Source organism: Schistocerca cancellata, chromosome 8, assembly GCF_023864275.1.
Source record: "Schistocerca cancellata isolate TAMUIC-IGC-003103 chromosome 8, iqSchCanc2.1, whole genome shotgun sequence".
In the NCBI taxonomy this organism is placed as follows: Eukaryota; Metazoa; Arthropoda; class Insecta; order Orthoptera; family Acrididae; genus Schistocerca; species Schistocerca cancellata.
The window spans coordinates 225,137,139-225,154,986 of NC_064633.1; positions in this window are offsets into that span (position 1 = coordinate 225,137,139).

Here is a 17,848-nt window from a genome sequence, read left to right on the forward strand (position 1 = left end):
TAACGCTCGTGGCCGTTACAGCGTGCATTTAAAGCTACTAGCGCCATTCTTATGCGACTCGCGTGAAATCTGAGTAGACGTATTCTCTGATATGTACGGACATGTCCAACAACTTTCGTTTATGTCGGACAACTCTTTCTTGGTGTTGCGATTTTCTCCGTCAGTGTATATCGATCTCCAGTCAGGAATTGCTGCTACATTCATTATCATCCTATTTTTGATGTTGTAAGACGTCTACCGACCTTAACCTCTTCATGAAAGAGTGGCTCTGTAAGTGAAATTATGCTTTTTCACTTCAGTCCCCCAAAACTTTTTCGCTTTAATCTTGATACTGGCACTGTAGCTCTAGAACAAGTTAGATGGAAACACTATGGATTCAAAAGATGTAGTTGTGTGTATGCGTATGGTTCTACTTTTCCGTTGCCATTCTCCCTTCCATGCGGGTTTCAGCATTGCTCATCCTACTTTCAATACACTGCGCAAGAAATTTAAAGAATCACTTTTTCGAAACCCCGTAACTGTCTCGCATCGCAATGCAAAAGCTTGAAATTTGTGTCAAAGGTACCTGCAAACTTCTTCTGTACCGGTGCAAAAACACCCTTGCGATCGGCGACGCTTCTAGCAACAAGGCGTCGACACAAGCGAAGAAAAGGCCAGAGCTCATAAGTTAATATGACGTGTAAGGTGAGTTAATGACGTCATATTCGCACCAAATTCTACCAAAATTCTGCCCAACGCCACAGTGGACGTGCCACACGGTGGAAAGGTCGTCACGCCCACTCTTACCGACATTTCACCCCTTCTTCTGACGCCTATTCAATGTAGGTCAGAACCACGACGCCCAGCGTTGGAATCACGCGGTATTCTTAGCAGTGACACGAGCAAAATATTTCAGTCACATCGGCTTTGGCTTTCCGAACAGACACGAATAAGCATTAGTGTGTGTCATAAATTGCGTCCATGAGCCACCCCTTTCCTTCTGGCGCTGATTCCCACACATTTCGCAGTCGAAAGCGGCATCGTTCTTGACAACCTATGACACAGTTGACACCATCTGGGCGATTCAGCACTTCTCTAAGGACATAATTGTACTGCAATCCTACTGAAACTGATCCGACCACATAGGAGAGCCGTGCAATTACAGCTTTTGCTCTCGTGTACAGGTGTTCCCGCTAGGAACTATTCAAAACCATTTGACGAAATTTGAACGTGATTCAAAGCAACAAATGTTGCTTATAATTTTTCAGACCTTTATTTCGCGTCGTCCTGCGGTGTGATCATAGGTGAAGAGGAGAGTGCAACGTTAATTCATGTGTAAATGAAACCACAAAGAATCCCTCAAAGACAGTGTTTCCTAACTTTTCCTAGACCATTAACCCTGAGTGCAATCTGAGCAACTTTATTGCCTAATTAAACTTCAGAATGAAAAATAATTTTTTCGAACTCTTTAATTTTTGATATGATGAAAGAAAAATGGTATTCAGTTTTTGTGTTTTATTAAGGTACGAATTAATGAGTCAGTGAGACAATTGGTACTAATAATCTGGATAATGTTGAGCCCACAACTGACATTAGTGTCAATGATTAATCAAAACAGCCTCAGCTGTATTTTTACTCATTTCTTGTGTTACGACCGGTTTCGTTCCTTTAACAACTTCAGGCTGCCGATTTGTCTGAAGTCATGACAGATGGTCTGGTTGTCGTAAGACAACAGCTAGGAACACTGATCATAAACATTCTGATGACCGCTTAGCGGAAGAATAGCGAGCCGATAGAGCATGCTGCGTACAGTAAATTGCCTATACAGGCCGCTCCTCGACCGAGCGCAAATCAGTGTCCTTAACTGTTATCTTTGCCCGCAGCTCGTGGTCGTGCGGTAGCGTTCTCGCTTCCAACGCCCGGGTTCCCGGGTTCGATTCCCGGCGGGGTCAGGGATTTTCTCTGCCTCGTGATGACTGGGTGTTGTGTGATGTCCTTAGGTTAGTAAGGTTTAAGTAGTTCTAAGTTCTAGGGGACTGATGACCATAGATGTTAAGTCCCATAGTGCTCAGAGCCATTTGAACCATTTGAACTGTTGTCTTTAACATTACCTGTCTGTGTGCGTGCGTGCGTGCGCGCGTGCTAGAACGCATGATGAAGGAATTCCCAGCGCATCACTTGTGCTATCCACAGCACTTCCTCAGGTAAGGAAGCTACCTGTCCATAATGAGACAAGACACTTGTTTCTAAGCATGCTTCCCCTGCACTATTCCTCTTCCTAGCGGCATTTGCTTTACCTGCATACCTATTTAAAACCAGCCAATTTAAAATATATGCTCTGTACCCTTTTTGCAAATCACTTGATTGCTGGACTCGTAACGCCTGAACTGGCAGAAATTGCAAGATTTCAAGCTGCCAATTCTTTGTGTCTAACCACTCTAGTAATAATAATAATAATAATTCTGTGTACTATAATTGCTGTTGTGTGCTACCAATTAGTTGATTTATCTGTTGAAGTGAGTAATGAAGCACTTTCTTATCCATTGCAGGAACTATCTACAACTTGTAGAAGACTTTTTCACGAAATGTTTAGCATTTGTTACGTACATGCTTCACTTTTCCTGTCATCAGTAATAATTGACAACTTATATAATGAATATGCAAAACTGCGATAATAGTAATGATCTTTTGTAGACAATTTGTTTCATGAGTGAAACATAATGAGACAATTTTGCTTTTTACCCTACAGAAAATTTCATTTTTCTCCTCAGTGGGGTTGTTACCCCCAAGTCGGGAACCAGTGCTCTAAGACCTCCCGATACGGCAAAACCCACGGTAGCACCCTCTCACCTTTACAGAGAATTTTAAAAATTAACCTGTTCAGAGACAATCTGCGAAATAGTTTTAGGCGTCTGGAGGTCGGCAATCCCTTGACACTTGACGGACTGCTTCACAGGTTGTGTAATACACTCCTGGAAATGGAAAAAAGAACACATTGACACCGGTGTGTCAGACCCACCATACTTGCTCCGGACACTGCGAGAGGGCTGTACAAGCAATGATCACACGCACGGCACAGCGGACACACCAGGAACCACGGTGTTGGCCGTCGAATGGCGCTAGCTGCGCAGCATTTGTGCACAGCCGCCGTCAGTGTCAGCCAGTTTGCCGTGGCATACGGAGCTCCATCGCAGTCTTTAACACTGGTAGCATGCCGCGACAGCGTGGACGTGAACCGTATGTGCAGTTGACGGACTTCGAGCGAGGGCGTATAGTGGGCATGCGGGAGGCCGGGTGGACGTACCGCCGAATTGCTCAACACGTGGGGCGTGAGGTCTCCACAGTACATCGATGTTGTCGCCAGTGGTCGGCGGAAGGTGCACGTGCCCGTCGACCTGGGACCGGACCGCAGCGACGCACGGATGCACGCCAAGACCGTAGGATCCTACGCAGTGCCGTAGGGGACCGCACCGCCACTTCCCAGCAAATTAGGGACACTGTTGCTCCTGGGGTATCGGCGAGGACCATTCGCAACCGTCTCCATGAAGCTGGGCTACGGTCCCGCACACCGTTAGGCCGTCTTCCGCTCACGCCCCAACATCGTGCAGCCCGCCTCCAGTGGTGTCGCGACAGGCGTGAATGGAGGGACGAATGGAGACGTGTCGTCTTCAGCGATGAGAGTCGCTTCTGCCTTGGTGCCAATGATGGTCGTATGCATGTTTGGCGCCGTGCAGGTGAGCGCCACAATCAGGACTGCATACGACCGAGGCACACAGGGCCAACACCCGGCATCATGGTGTGGGGAGCAATCTCCTACACTGGCCGTACACCACTGGTGATCGTCGAGGGGACACTGAATAGTGCACGGTACATCGAAACCGTCATCGAACCCATCGTTCTACCATTCCTAGACCGGCAAGGGAACTTGCTGTTCCAACAGGACAACGCACGTCCGCATGTATCCCGTGCCACCCAACGTGCTCTAGAAGGTGTAAGTCAACTACCCTGGCCAGCAAGATCTCCGGATCTGTCCCCCATTGAGCATGTTTGGGACTGGATGAAGCGTCGTCTCACGCGGTCTGCACGTCCAGATCGAACGCTGGTCCAACTGAGGCGCCAGGTGGAAATGGCATGGCAAGCCGTTCCACAGGACTACATCCAGCATCTCTACGATCGTCTCCATGGGAGAATAGCAGCCTGCATTGCTGCGAAAGGTGGATATACACTGTACTAGTGCCGACATTGTGCATGCTCTGTTGCCTGTGTCTATGTGCCTGTGGTTCTGTCAGTGTGATCATGTGATGTATCTGACCCCAGGAATGTGTCAATAAAGTTTCCCCTTCCTGGGACAATGAATTCACGGTGTTATTATTTCAATTTCCAGGAGTGTATATCTCGGCTGATCGCCTACGCGCACCAGCCACCTACACTCCAGATCCGTGAGGCGGGTCCCGGACCGAGTAGGGGCCAGCCTGTCGGCCGCCCAGTACTGTCCAGGTCGCACCGGCAGCCGCTAGGAGGCATCAGACACGCCGCTGGAGGCCGCTGCATACACGGACTACTTTGTTGCGCACAGGCACGTGATTGAAAATACTGCGCAGAGTATTCTGCCGCGGACAGTTAGTGTAAGGACGCTCACAGTCCACAGATGGCAGTGTTCGCCGAATAGACCGCTGGGCCAGGCGCGGAGAGCAACCGCTCTTTCACAATCAGGTAATTACTTCGGTGCATCCAGGAGACGAGTAGTAATCCGCGCCGCTACGCCGCCAACTCGTCCTGTCGGGGCCACGACTACGCTCAAGACTAGTACCAGTCGACATGTGGCCCGCGACGCGTATCAACAGCCTGGATATGTAAATTGTACTGGTTGTCAACTTTGGTTGCAGCAAATTCTAAATTCTCTTTCCTGTTGTGGACACTGACTATAAGTAATTAGTGTATAGCTGCAGCTTGGTTATTTTTTAAATTATGTTGAGAGCCTAATTCAAGCTGGCTTAAGTATTTTTCAATACTAGCCTTTCATCAGACTAGTTAGTGGAGATATTGGCTGTTGCCCTATTAGAATTTGCCCTCTGCAAAGAGTTATTTCGTTGCCTGTGCGTTTAGCTGGAATTTGTTATTGTTGTAATTCGGCCATCAGCCAATTATTATTCCTTATTTTGGCTTTCAGCCAAGGTTAACACCACGAAAAGGAATTTCTGTTTCTCGTGAGGAAATAATCTTTGTCTCTTTATGTGCTGAGAATCGTTTCTGTCCTGTACAGGTTAATTTTTTAAAATTCTCAACAAAGATGGGCGGCAGTCCACAGCTATGCATAAACTTCACTTTACTCGTGCGGTATTATTATTCTTGCTGGCAAGCGGAGACATCACGAGTACGTTAACACGTTGGCTGCCGCTCGCACAGTGACGGCTGTTCCACTGCAAGCCAATTCAGGCCCACGGCCTGAGGCGTGAGGCTCCGCCGTGGCCGCCGACGGCCTCGTGGCACTCAAAGTGTTAAGTCTGCAGCTCGAGGTCTAGTGGCTAGCGTTGCTATCTCTGGATCACGGGGTGGGGTTCGATTTCCGGACGGGTTGGAGATTTTCTCTATCTTGGGACTGGGTGTTTCCGTTGTCTTCATAATTCCATCACCATTCGTGAACGTGGCTAGATGGACAGCATACAGATTGGGAATTTGAACGGGCGCTGATCACGGCGCAGTTGAACGCCCCACAAAACAAGCATCATCATCATGAACGTGTTAAAGCGCTAGCTACACTGCCTATTTATAGTTTTCTCCTACACCATTTCGTCAGAGAAAATAATAATGCTGTTTAAGGACTTCGGAAAGCTGTTTACTACATCAACAACTGAAAATGCTGACTGTGTTTTTATGTACCAAAATATATACAGTACTTTGTGTTGACTATCGAAAAAGTAACAAAGGATTTGAAGAACATTCAGCAGTCTACAGCTATATCCACCATATAGAGCATGGCTGTTCCTGATGCACTCCATAGGGTGATTCACTGATTCAGAATTCCACCGCCAGTATTTTCCAAATTCTCATGGAGGTTTTCTGTATATTGGATCAATGGTTTCAGGTGCCTTGTTGCAGAGCAATAATGTCATTCAGATTTTATTGGATTGCTACTTGAAATAGCTTTGTTCCAATAAAGGGAGCTTCACAATATTGACGCCTGTAATATGGAATCATCTAAATGTAGAACACAACAGAGAATAAAGAAATAATTCTCAGATGAAACACGTATATGCCGATGAAAATGTATTCAGCATGCTCGTGTCAGTGTACAGTACACTGCGTAACAAATGCAGAACTGCTCCCTTACTGTGGTCACAGAAGAGTGTACAACAACTAAGACTCAACTGTCTTAATCCTTTCACTACCGCTGGGGCAAATTTGCGAAGCTGGCTGCAGACGCACCTTCCTCCACATTTTGTGTAAGTAAATTGGACGCACGTATTCAAGTGAGGTGACAAAAGCTGGAGGCCGATATGAACATATTTACATGACAGTAATATCACGTACGCAAAGTACAAAAGGGCAGAGCATTGGTGGAACTGTCATTTGTATTTAGGTGATTCATGTGAAAAGGTTTCCAACGTGATTACGTCCGCACGACGGGAATTAATAGACTTTGAATTCGGAATGGTAGTTGGAGTTAGAGGCGTGGGACATTCCATTTCGGAAATCGTTATTAGAGAATTGGCCAACGCTCTTGCCGCAGTGGTAACACCGGTTCCCGTCAGATCACCGAAGTTAAGCGCTGTCGGGCTGGGCTAGCACTTGGATGGGTGACCATTCGGTCTGCCGAGCGCTACTGGCAAGCGGGGTGCCCTCAGCCCTTGTGAGGCAAACTGAGGAGCTACTTGATTGAGAAATAGCGGCTCCGGTCTCGGAAACCGACATACGGCCGGGAGACCTGTGTGCTGATCCCTCCATATCCACATCCAGTGACGCCTGTGGGCTGAGGATGCCACGGCGGCCAGTTGGTACCTTTGGGCGTTCATGGCCTGTGCGGGAGTTTTATTAGGGAATTCAATATTCCGAGATCCATAGTGTCAAAAGTATGGCGCGAATACCAAATTTCAGGCATTACCTCTTACTAGGGGCAACGCACTGGCTGATGGCCTTCACTTAAGGACCGAGAGCCGCGGCGTTTGGGCAGAGATGTCAGTGCGAAGACAAGCAAAATTGCGTGAAATAACGGCAGAAATCTATGTGGGACATACGTCGAACGTATCCGTTAGGACAGTGCAGCGAAATTTGCCGTTAATCAGCTATGGTAGCAGATGCCCAACGTGAGTGCCTTTGCTAATAGCGCGACACCGCTTGCAACGCCTCTCCTGGGCTTGTTACCATATTGGTTGGACCCTAGACTGGAAAACCGTGGCCCGGTCAGTCGAGTTCTGATTTCAGTTGGTAAGAGCCGATGATAGGGTCGAGTGTAGGGCAGATCCCACGAACCATGGATCAAAGCTGTCATCAACGCACTGTGCAAGCTGGTGGTGGCTCCATTATGGTGTCCGCTGTGTTTACATGGAATTCAAATGTTCAAATGTGTGTGAAATCTTATGGGACTTAATTGCTAAGGTCATCAGTCCCTAAGCTTATACACTACTTAATCTAAGGACAAACACACACACCCATGCCCCAGGGAGGACTCGAACCTCCGCCGGGATCAGCCGCACAGTCGATGACTGTAGCGCCCTAGACCGCTCGGCTAATTCCGCGCGGATACATGGAATTGACTGGGTTCTCTGCTCATTGACTGGAATTGGTTATGGTCGGCTACTTGGAGATCATTTGCAGCCGTTATGGACTTCATGTTTCGAAACAACAGTGACTTATCACGGGATCACAATTGTACAGGATTGGTTTGTAGAACATTCTGGACAATTCGAGCGAATAATTTGGCCCACGTAGATTGCCCGAACGTGAATTCCATGGAACATAACCGAGAGATCAGTTCGTGCACAGCATTCTGCACCTGCCCCAGTTTCGCAGTTATGGACGGCTATAGTGGTAGCGTGGCTCAGCATCTCTGCAGGGGACTTCCAATGACTTGCTGAATCCATTTCACGTCAAGTTACTGCACTACGCTGGGAGAAAGGAGGTTGAACATGATTTTAAGGGGTATCACACGTGTTTTGTCACCTCAATGTAATCTTTGCCACGTCGCAAACATTACCCTTACTGAGCATCTGCAATGAGAGATAAAAGCTCTGTCCTCTACTGTCTGCCTATTTTCGGTATGTTTTGTAGTTTTTGTATTTTCAGTATGTTTTGTAATTTTTGCGCGGTTTTCTTCTGAAACCCCAAAGGTACTTGCGAATTACCCTGTATATCCCAGTACTACTGCCTGCAGTGGAAAAAGAACTGACAGAAAATGTTTATTGTATTGCTACTTCCGAATACGACAGTAATTCAAATAACCATACTTTAATGTCTTTCACTCGTGAAAAAATTATAGTGAAGAGTTTAAGTGCGATTCCATGCGGCGGCTGCGGCGTCAGATGCCGTGTGGCTAAACGTAAGCCTGTCAAATTACACGCCTTAATGTAACTCTCCATATCAGTCAAGCAACTCTACAGCAGTCAAGCAGTGCGCCCTTTGGGTGTGTCTGCTGCTGTGCAACTCCAACCTCGCCATCACAAAGAGATGCGTCAGTATGTTACAGGAGTGCCACTGGACAGGCGCCGGGCTAGCTGTGCGCATTGTGTCGGTGTAGTCACAGCCGCCGCATTGGAATCGCATCTTAAGGCGCCCAAACATCGCAGGAACTAGGTGTCACAACCCCATCAGCAAAATGGATGTGAGTATCGACCTTGGTGTCATAAACTATGCTCTTCACATACCCTGGAAGAAGAAGTACACAGATTTCATGTTTGTTGAATGAGATGGAACAGACACATTGTGACCAAGCCATTGCTGTCCAAAATGTTCCTAACATTGAGTTCAGAGTGTGTCGTCATGCTGTAATTACATAAGCTGACGAATTGTGCATGGGGGCTTAATAAAATGAAATGCAAATACTTTTTTTATTTCCTGTCGCTGTATGTCCGATTACGCAAGTCTCGTAAACGGCTGGCCCTGACAACTAATTGTTACGCTATCTGACTGCATAGAATGACAACAAAGAATGAAATGAAAATTTTCGTTAACACAATTAATTAATTAAGTCCCCAGCAACTATAAAACCTACGAAACCAAAGCACAAGTATAACTGTTCTGTGTGTGGGAGTGTGACTCAACGCACATCTGGCACGGTTCTTCTTCAACAAGACAAGAATTTTTAAATATCATTTATACTGACGTGATAAAAGAAAATTGGAAATACTATAATTGTGCAAGAAACCCAGAATTACACTCTAATACAAGAACACACGCCAGATGCTTTGTTGACTGAACCTGTAATGAAGCATTATTCAGGACACACAAATAATAAGAAAATAAAGAACAGTAGTTAGTTACCTTAATTTATATTGACGAAAAGCACTCAGGTCATTACAATATCTCCATTGGAACAACATCTACTATCTCTCCCATCACATAGCTGCATAAAACATCGAACAAACACTCACTGCTACCCCATCTCATTCCAACTTCAGATACAAGCAGTGTCCACCACAACTGCTCGGCAAGGACTCCCTGCCGCTACCTCTCAATGAGCACTGCCAGTGGAGGCGGCGGAACAATACTCTCTCTGGCGCGATTTTTGGCGCTGTGGCTCAGTGTAGCCACCTTTCTTACAGTGTAGCCACCTTTCATATGCCCTTCCTCCACAGGCTAGAATTTGATGGTATTTTTGCCAGCATTGGTGGTGAAAATACCACCAAATTCGTCAAAAAAAAAAATACAGACAAAAATAAAAGATAATATTAATACGTAAATATCATATAACTAGATAAAATTTTGGCTTTGCACTGACCTTTCAATAGCCTAATATATAAAATGCACTAAGCAATACGAATTCTTTCATACATGTGACTTTACATAATAGTTTACAGAAATATCATGTGGTTAAACAATTCAATCGATAACGTCAGCAATGACGAATATGAGCAGGTAAGAGTCTTATAACTTTTCACAAACAGTAATACACAAAAAATCAGTTAATACAAATATTCACAACAAGTAGTTCACAGTTCCAGCAGTAGCACCCAGCACTGTTGAATAGGTGCTGACAGCAATAAGTGACATCATCTCAGTAGAAGCAGTCCATCAGTGGCACCCAGCATTGTGGAACAGGTGCAGACTCCAACAGGTGACATCATTTCATTAGAAGCAGTCCATCAGTGGCACCCAGCAATGTTGAGTAGGTGCAGACTCCAACAGGTGACATCATTTCAGTAGAAGCAGTCCATCAATGGCACCCAGCAATGTTGAGTAGGTGCAGACACCATCAAGTGACATTATGTCAGTAGAAGCAGTTCATCAGTGGCACCCAGCATTGTGGAGTAGGTTCAGACTCCAACAGGTGACATCATTTCAGTAGAAGCAGTCCATCAGTGGCACCCAGCAATGTTGAACAGGTGCTACAGCAACAAGTGACACCAGTTCAGTAGAAGCAGTTCCATCAGTGGCACCCAGCAATGTTGAACAGGTGCAGACACCAACAAGTGACATTATTTCAATAGATGCAGTCCATCAGTGGCACCCAGCAAAGTTGAGTAGGTGCAGACAGCAAGAAGTAACATCATTGCAGTAGAAGCAGTCCATCAGTGGCACCCAGCAATGTTGAGTAGGTGCAGACACCGACAAATGACATTAAACAATTATCACTGATCACACTGTTCCTCAGCACAAATTAAACATGTCCTAGTGGCACCAATCATGTAGAAAAAGTACAAGTAACAGTCCATAATTTCATCATCACTAATTAGACAGTTCAAGCATGAACAATAGTTTGAATGCACATACAAATGCTTTTACAATGTTCTTACACTAAACATACAAATCATAACAAACACACAAATGATATCAGATAATTGTCATATTACTATTACAAATACACAAACATCAGTAAACCTATAATATTTATGGGTGTCAGTGCAAGCCACTACAAACAAATAAAATAATATTTAGGAGATAGGTGGGTAGGATTAGGAAAGGAAAACACACAAAACACACTCACTCATCTTTCATCCACATTAAGTACTACTGTGTAATTGTATAGTGTTAACTGTCTGAATCCACTTCTGTCAAATTTCATGTTCATCATGTGTATCAAGTAGTAGTGGCAGCAATGTATAACAGTCAATAATAGTTAAGTCAACGTCATAGTCATCATGTCAAGACCAATGTTTGCCAAGCCAGATCAAAATGTACTGTTATTGAACAACTGTCAGTGAGCCAAGATATGCAACTTCCTCTCTCCAAAAAAAAATTACCTACTGCTTAGTGATTTAACAAAGTGTGTGTAGACAATCTTCCTTCCATTTTAGTGTTCTAGTCTGCTATCTTCATCCTCCTTGTTCCATATAGACCAACAACAAAAAAAAAAAAAAAAATGCACCTCACTTACTTTACCTCTTATACACCATACTCCAATCAACTTCATACAATCTCAATACCTCCATAATACCTTTTCAATACGTCGATACATATAAACCTTATTGCCAGTATCATTTACCTTACCTCTTGTCCACAAAAACTCCAATATTACCAATATCATTTCACTTCCATAACAACTCTTTCCTCAAGTCAGTTTCGTCGAACAAGTACAGATAAAATCCTAATGCAAACCTCCTCATCCCATACAATCCGAAGACACACTGTCAACACACAACCTCTGTGTAATCCATCTGACCAAAATCTTCTACTCATTATGAATTATAAACAAAGAATACATACATGACCTCTAACAGACTTAGTTCGAATAACTCTCAGTAATTAAGTACGATTACGGAGTGTGAATGATGCTAATATTTCACAGTGTGTACACCACTTCAAGAATTATGGCAAACAGAAGCAAACATGTGGAGTATTTCTTGTATCAAGTGTCACTTCCTATTTCAATTGCTCACGAAAAATGCAGTGTAATAACTATGTTGGTATGTCATGTCGTTAGCTTCCTTCCTATTGGCATACATTTATACAGCTTTCATAAAACCTCCAGCTCATGTGACTTCTATGATGTTTCTTGTACTAATGTCGTTCGTCGAATTATTGCAGTTCATTTTCTTATGTTAAAATATAAAGCACTGAGCGTAAGCAAAACAAGCAACAGCGAGTAAATATACCAGTAGAGAACAGAATGTCAACAAGTGGATGCAGCACAAATCTTACAACGAGGCTCTGCCAAGCGAACAATCTGTAAATAGTACCATAGTGTAACCTAAACTCTATGTTCATACACAGTATAATAGCATTTCTATATACAAAATTAAAGAGTAGTTGTGACAACAAACAGAAATGTGTAAATGTGCAATCCATACGCATAGCAGTAAACATATATCTTACGTACTAAACAGGTCATCAGCATCGTATAACCGTAAGCAAATAAATGTTCATATGTAATCTAATAAATAAACATGAAGGCGCAAGCAATTAAATCACAAAGTATAACTTACATACCTAACCACATAAGCACAATTTATCAGGTGACAATTATAATTTAAATAAATAGGCACAGCAGGCACATAATTAAAAATATGACATCAGTGAAAAAGCAGTGCAGCCAAGCGATGCATAATATACACAAGTTACAACTCAATTCATGGATAATCATTGTCAAAATCAGTTAACGTACGCAAGCACGTCGCTTCACCAGCAAATTCATAGAACATGTAATTAGCACAAAGTATGAATCACGTAATCGCGAGCAGCAAATTACGTCTAAAGTACGTACCTAAGTGGAAATATGTTACCTGAAAAATAAACTCAATTAATAATTACCTTTTTAGTTTATTACTTTCTTCTTCGAAATGACATTTTTCCTGAAATTTTCTCGATAGCAAGTCGTCTTAACGTCGGACACGCACAGAATTTACCTGAAGTTCTTAAATATTTTATAGAACCGTATCCTGAAAAATACTGAATGTTAATACATAATTCATCAAGTCATTATAGCTTTATACTGAATTTAGTCGGAGAAATTAGACTGTGTATTTGTTTACGGCTGTCAGTGCATTCGCACTGAGCGCTCGATCAGCTGTAGGCGCGTGACGTAGGAAGTGATTGTTTGCGGTCAACGACTGCCTTGTGCGGCGCGCAGACTTGACTGTTGCTTTGAGTATATGCCGCCGCCAAAACACAGCGCGGTATCCTTGTACTCTCCCTGTGTTTACATACAACTGTTAGTTTCTCAAAAGTATGTCATTCTACAAAAATTTTTCAAAAGTATATCATTCCACAAAAATTTTAACGTTAGATATATGATGTATTCCCTTAGAGCGTCGTGATTTAAGAGTTTCTACTTCTACAGTGTTATCATGAATAATTTTGCGAATTCTATACGGGCCGTTATAAAGCAGAAAAAATTTGCGACACAAGCCTTTTCCTTTGTGAGACAAACGATGAGACTTAATTAACACTTTCTGACCAACTGACAAGATTTTTAAACGACCAGGACGCTTTGCTGATTTCACTCTTCTAGCAGCCGCAGATGCAATATTTTGTAGAGCCAGATTGACAACTTCAGACTGCCGCAGTTTCCGTGAAGGCGGAAAAGGAACGATTTCAGAAATGCGATTTGTCGGTGCTTTGTTTTTTAATATCAGTATAGGTGGTAAAGAAGTTGAGTCATTAGGAAGTTCATTCAGAATGTTTTGAAAAGTATGAAGATACTGATCCCACGTTCTGTGATTCTGATGACAATAAAGACGACACAATTTATTGATTTCCTTCATCCATCTCTCTGAAGCGTTAGATTGAGGGTGAAAAAGTGAAATGAAAATTGGTTTAATTTTACGACGCTGTAGAGTACGAAGCCAAATTTTAGAACGAAACTGTGATCCATTATCTGATATAACCTTATCAACATGACCCACTTCTTTAAGAAAATGGTTAATGAAAGCATTAGATACTGAACGAGCTGTTGCTTTGTGTAACGGTGTAAAAAACACATATTTTGATGTCAACTCCACTGCTACGAAAATGTACGCAAAACCATTAGTAGATCGAACCACTGGACCGAACAAATCAACTGCAGCCATGTCCTTTAATTTTGCTGGAATGATAGGAAACAACGGTGCTCTGTGAGAAACTGTCGGCGGTTTAGCCTTTTGACATAATTTGCATTTGGCAAGAACAAATCGAATACGTTTTTCCATATTATTGAAGTAGCAATTTTCTCGTAATTTATGAAAGCATTTTCTGGAACCAAAGTGCGCATAACTGAAATGCGTATACCAAATCAGCTTATTAACCCACTCATCAGGAATACAAACTAACCAAACAGAGTTGTCGACCGATTTTCGTTTAAAAAGAATGTCATTGCGAACTAAATAATGCTGTCTAATCGCTACGCTTTCCTTTCTCTTCCACTTCTCCTTAATGTCCTTCCAGATTGGATCCTTATTTTGCTCCTTAGCGATGTCCTGAAGCGAAGACGAAATAAAGTTCTCAAACGCAACACCTTGAATATACATCAAACAATAATTGTTTTCCTTGCAGTCCTCTTCAGCACTTTGTTTCAAGCCCATAGGTGCACGTGATAAAGCATCAGCAACAATATTTGAAGAACCCTGTATGTAAACAATACTAAAATCAAACTCCTGTAGGTACAACGCCCATCGTGACAATCTGCCGTGAGTTAATTTTGTTGACATAAGAAATTCCAGAGCTCGATGATCGGTGTAAACCTTAGTATGTCTGCCAAACAAAAATGTGCGAAATTTTGTAAAAGCCCAAACAACAGCCAAAGCTTCAAGTTCCGTAATCGAATAATTCTTTTCTGATTTCGAGAGAACACGACTTCCAAATGCAATAGTCTTTTGTACTACAACGCCGTTTTCTTCTATCTCTTGAAATAAATGTGCACCTAGGCCTTTGTATGATGAGTCCGTCGCCAAACAAAAATCTTTAGATAAATCTGGATGTGAAAGAAGTGGAGCAGCAACTAAAGCATCACGGAGTTGTTCAAATTCTGACTGAGCTTCGTCATCCCAACACCAATTAGATTTCTTTCCAGATAGTTCACATAAACGAGGTGTGGCCAAATTGTCCAATTTAACAAAGCGTCTAAGAAAATTACAGACACCAAGGAAACTACGAACATCACGTTTTGTGGTAGGAACAGCATAATTACGAATAGCGTCAAGTTTTTCTGGATCAGGAAGAATACCTTCTGTAGAAATAATGTGACCGAGAAATTTCACCTGTGAACGACCAAATTCAGATTTCTCCAAGTTCACAGTAATGCCAACTCTTGCAAAGATACGTAACAATGAATCCAAAATTTTGTTGTGCTCACTCCAAGAATGTTTAGCAATAAGAATGTCGTCAACATATGAAGTAATATTGTCACTAAGATAAACAGGTAAAATTTCATTTAAGCTACGAATGAATGCTGCTGAAGATACAGTAAGTCCAAACGGTAATTTCCGAAACTGGTAACAGTTACCAAAGGCTAAAAAGGCAGTATATTTTCTACAGTCAGGGTGGAGTTCTATTTGCCAAAAACTTGCGCGCATATCAATCGTGGATAAAACTTTAATTCCATGAAAATGTTGAAGAAGTTCATCTAAATTTTGTGGACGGTCAGTTTCAGGAATGATGATATTATTTATCTGTCTGGAATCCAGAACCAAGCGAATTGACCCATCCTTTTTAAGAACAACGTGTAATGGGCTAGTATAAGGACTGACTGCAGGCTCAATAATGCCCTGATCTAACATGTACTGAAGTTCATTCTTAACCTTGTCTCTGTAAGCCAAAGGAATAGCGTACGTTTTCCCGCGAAATGGTGTGTGTTCTTTTACTTTAAATAAATATTGTAAGCCTTGTATAGTTCCCGTGTGATGACTAAACACTGTAGCATGTGAAGTCAAAATGTGGTGCAGCTCTTCTCTTGCAACGTCATCTGGCACTTCAGCTTTCTTAACCTTTTCATTAATTAGTTCTTCGCTATTAATTATATCATCCATCGCGTCTCTGTATCCATTGTCATTGTCATGAATAAACACATTGTCGTCATAATGCTCAACGAAAACATCAGAAGTAAGAAACCTGAAACATTTTGTATCTGACTCAGATCTTGTTAAACACTCGAAAAATTTCAAACATTTCGGCATTCCGGCAACAGTCAAATTCACACTTCCTTCTTTAAAGTTCAAAATTGCCTTATGTGCGTTAAGAAACTCCATACCTAATATAATTTGTGTACTGAGTAGTGGAACAATAATAAAATTAGCAGAAAATTCGTATCCTTGACAATTGAAATTTAGGTTGGTCTGTTGTTTAACTTCTACACCTTTTCCAGAAATCGCTCCTCGAATTGTAGTTTTAGAAATAGGTAACACAGGACAGGCAGTAATCCTTTCACATATACGAAAAACTGATTCACTAATGACGTTCAATGGGCTCCCAGAATCTAAAACTGCAGTGAACTTATTCTTACCCACACATACTTCAATAACAGGATGTAAAAATGCGTCTACATTACTTTCCTTTTCGTCTAACAAAATGTCTCTCATGTCTTCCAGGCGTACGTAGTGTAAAGTCGTAGTGTCATTACTTTCTGAACCGTCTATATTGCTGCCAGAAGCCGAAGCTGCAAGTCATTGTCGATTGTTTGCGTCACGTCTTTGATTATTCGCGTCATTTCGCGGATCCATTTCTACGATTTGCACTTGTCTCTCTGAAGTTCTGTCACGTGGAGGATGCCAATTAGGTCCCTCCTGTCTGTTAGATACAAATTCTTGGTTGTGTCTGTTATTGAAATTTCTGTTTTCCTGTCTGTCTGCATAACTACTTCTTGTGTAATTTCGACTGTCACTTCTGAAATTATTGTTGTATCTACTACCCTGGTTATTTCTGTGGTAAGAATTTCTATTACTGTATGAATAATTTCTGTCTTGATGATACCGATTACTGTTTCCGTATGATTGATCATTCCGGTAGGAATTACCGTTATTATAACTGTCTGTGTAATTTCTGTTAGAACGTCTGTTATTGTCATAAGGCTGGTATCTATTGTCCTGTGTGTTTCGTCTGTCATTCTCAAAATTACCGCTACAACGTCCGTTCCGATCACTATCCCTTTTCTCTGAAAATTACTGTTACTGAAAAAATTACAGGTAGTCCCGTCGTCATTGTCGTACTCGAGTTCTTGTAGCAAAGTCTTAAAAGTCTCAATGTCGTCTTTACATCTTCCGGCTAAAGCAATTTGTCTTATGGATTGTGGCAGCTTGGTTAAACAAATGCGAATTAATTCAGTCGGGCTATAAGGGTTGGAAAGGAACTGATTCTTTCGAATCATGTCTTCAAAATATTCCGCTGGCGTGCGGAATTCAGACTGTTTGATATTACGCTGCATGATAAGACTATGTTTGACTCTGTCTTGCGTGTTTTCGGACCAATATGCTGATAGAAATGCATGATAAAAATCATTTAGGCTATTACAATCTCTAATGATTGCGCGCATCCGCGTCGCCGGTTCGTTTTCTAAATACCCACACATAAATTCCAGTTTGTGACTTAGTGGCCAATTTGGTGGAAGTGCGTACATAAATTGATCTAACCATGCACATGGATGTATGTCATTCTTAGAATTGCGGAAGATTTTAAATTTCCGAACAGTCAAACAGTGTTTATAGTCAAAGTTTTCGCCTCGTGGCGACAAAGACCTACAGCGTCTGTCCCAGTCCAAATGTCGATTATTGTCAAGTTCGCGCGCCTGTCGCTCTCTTGTTGCATCTCG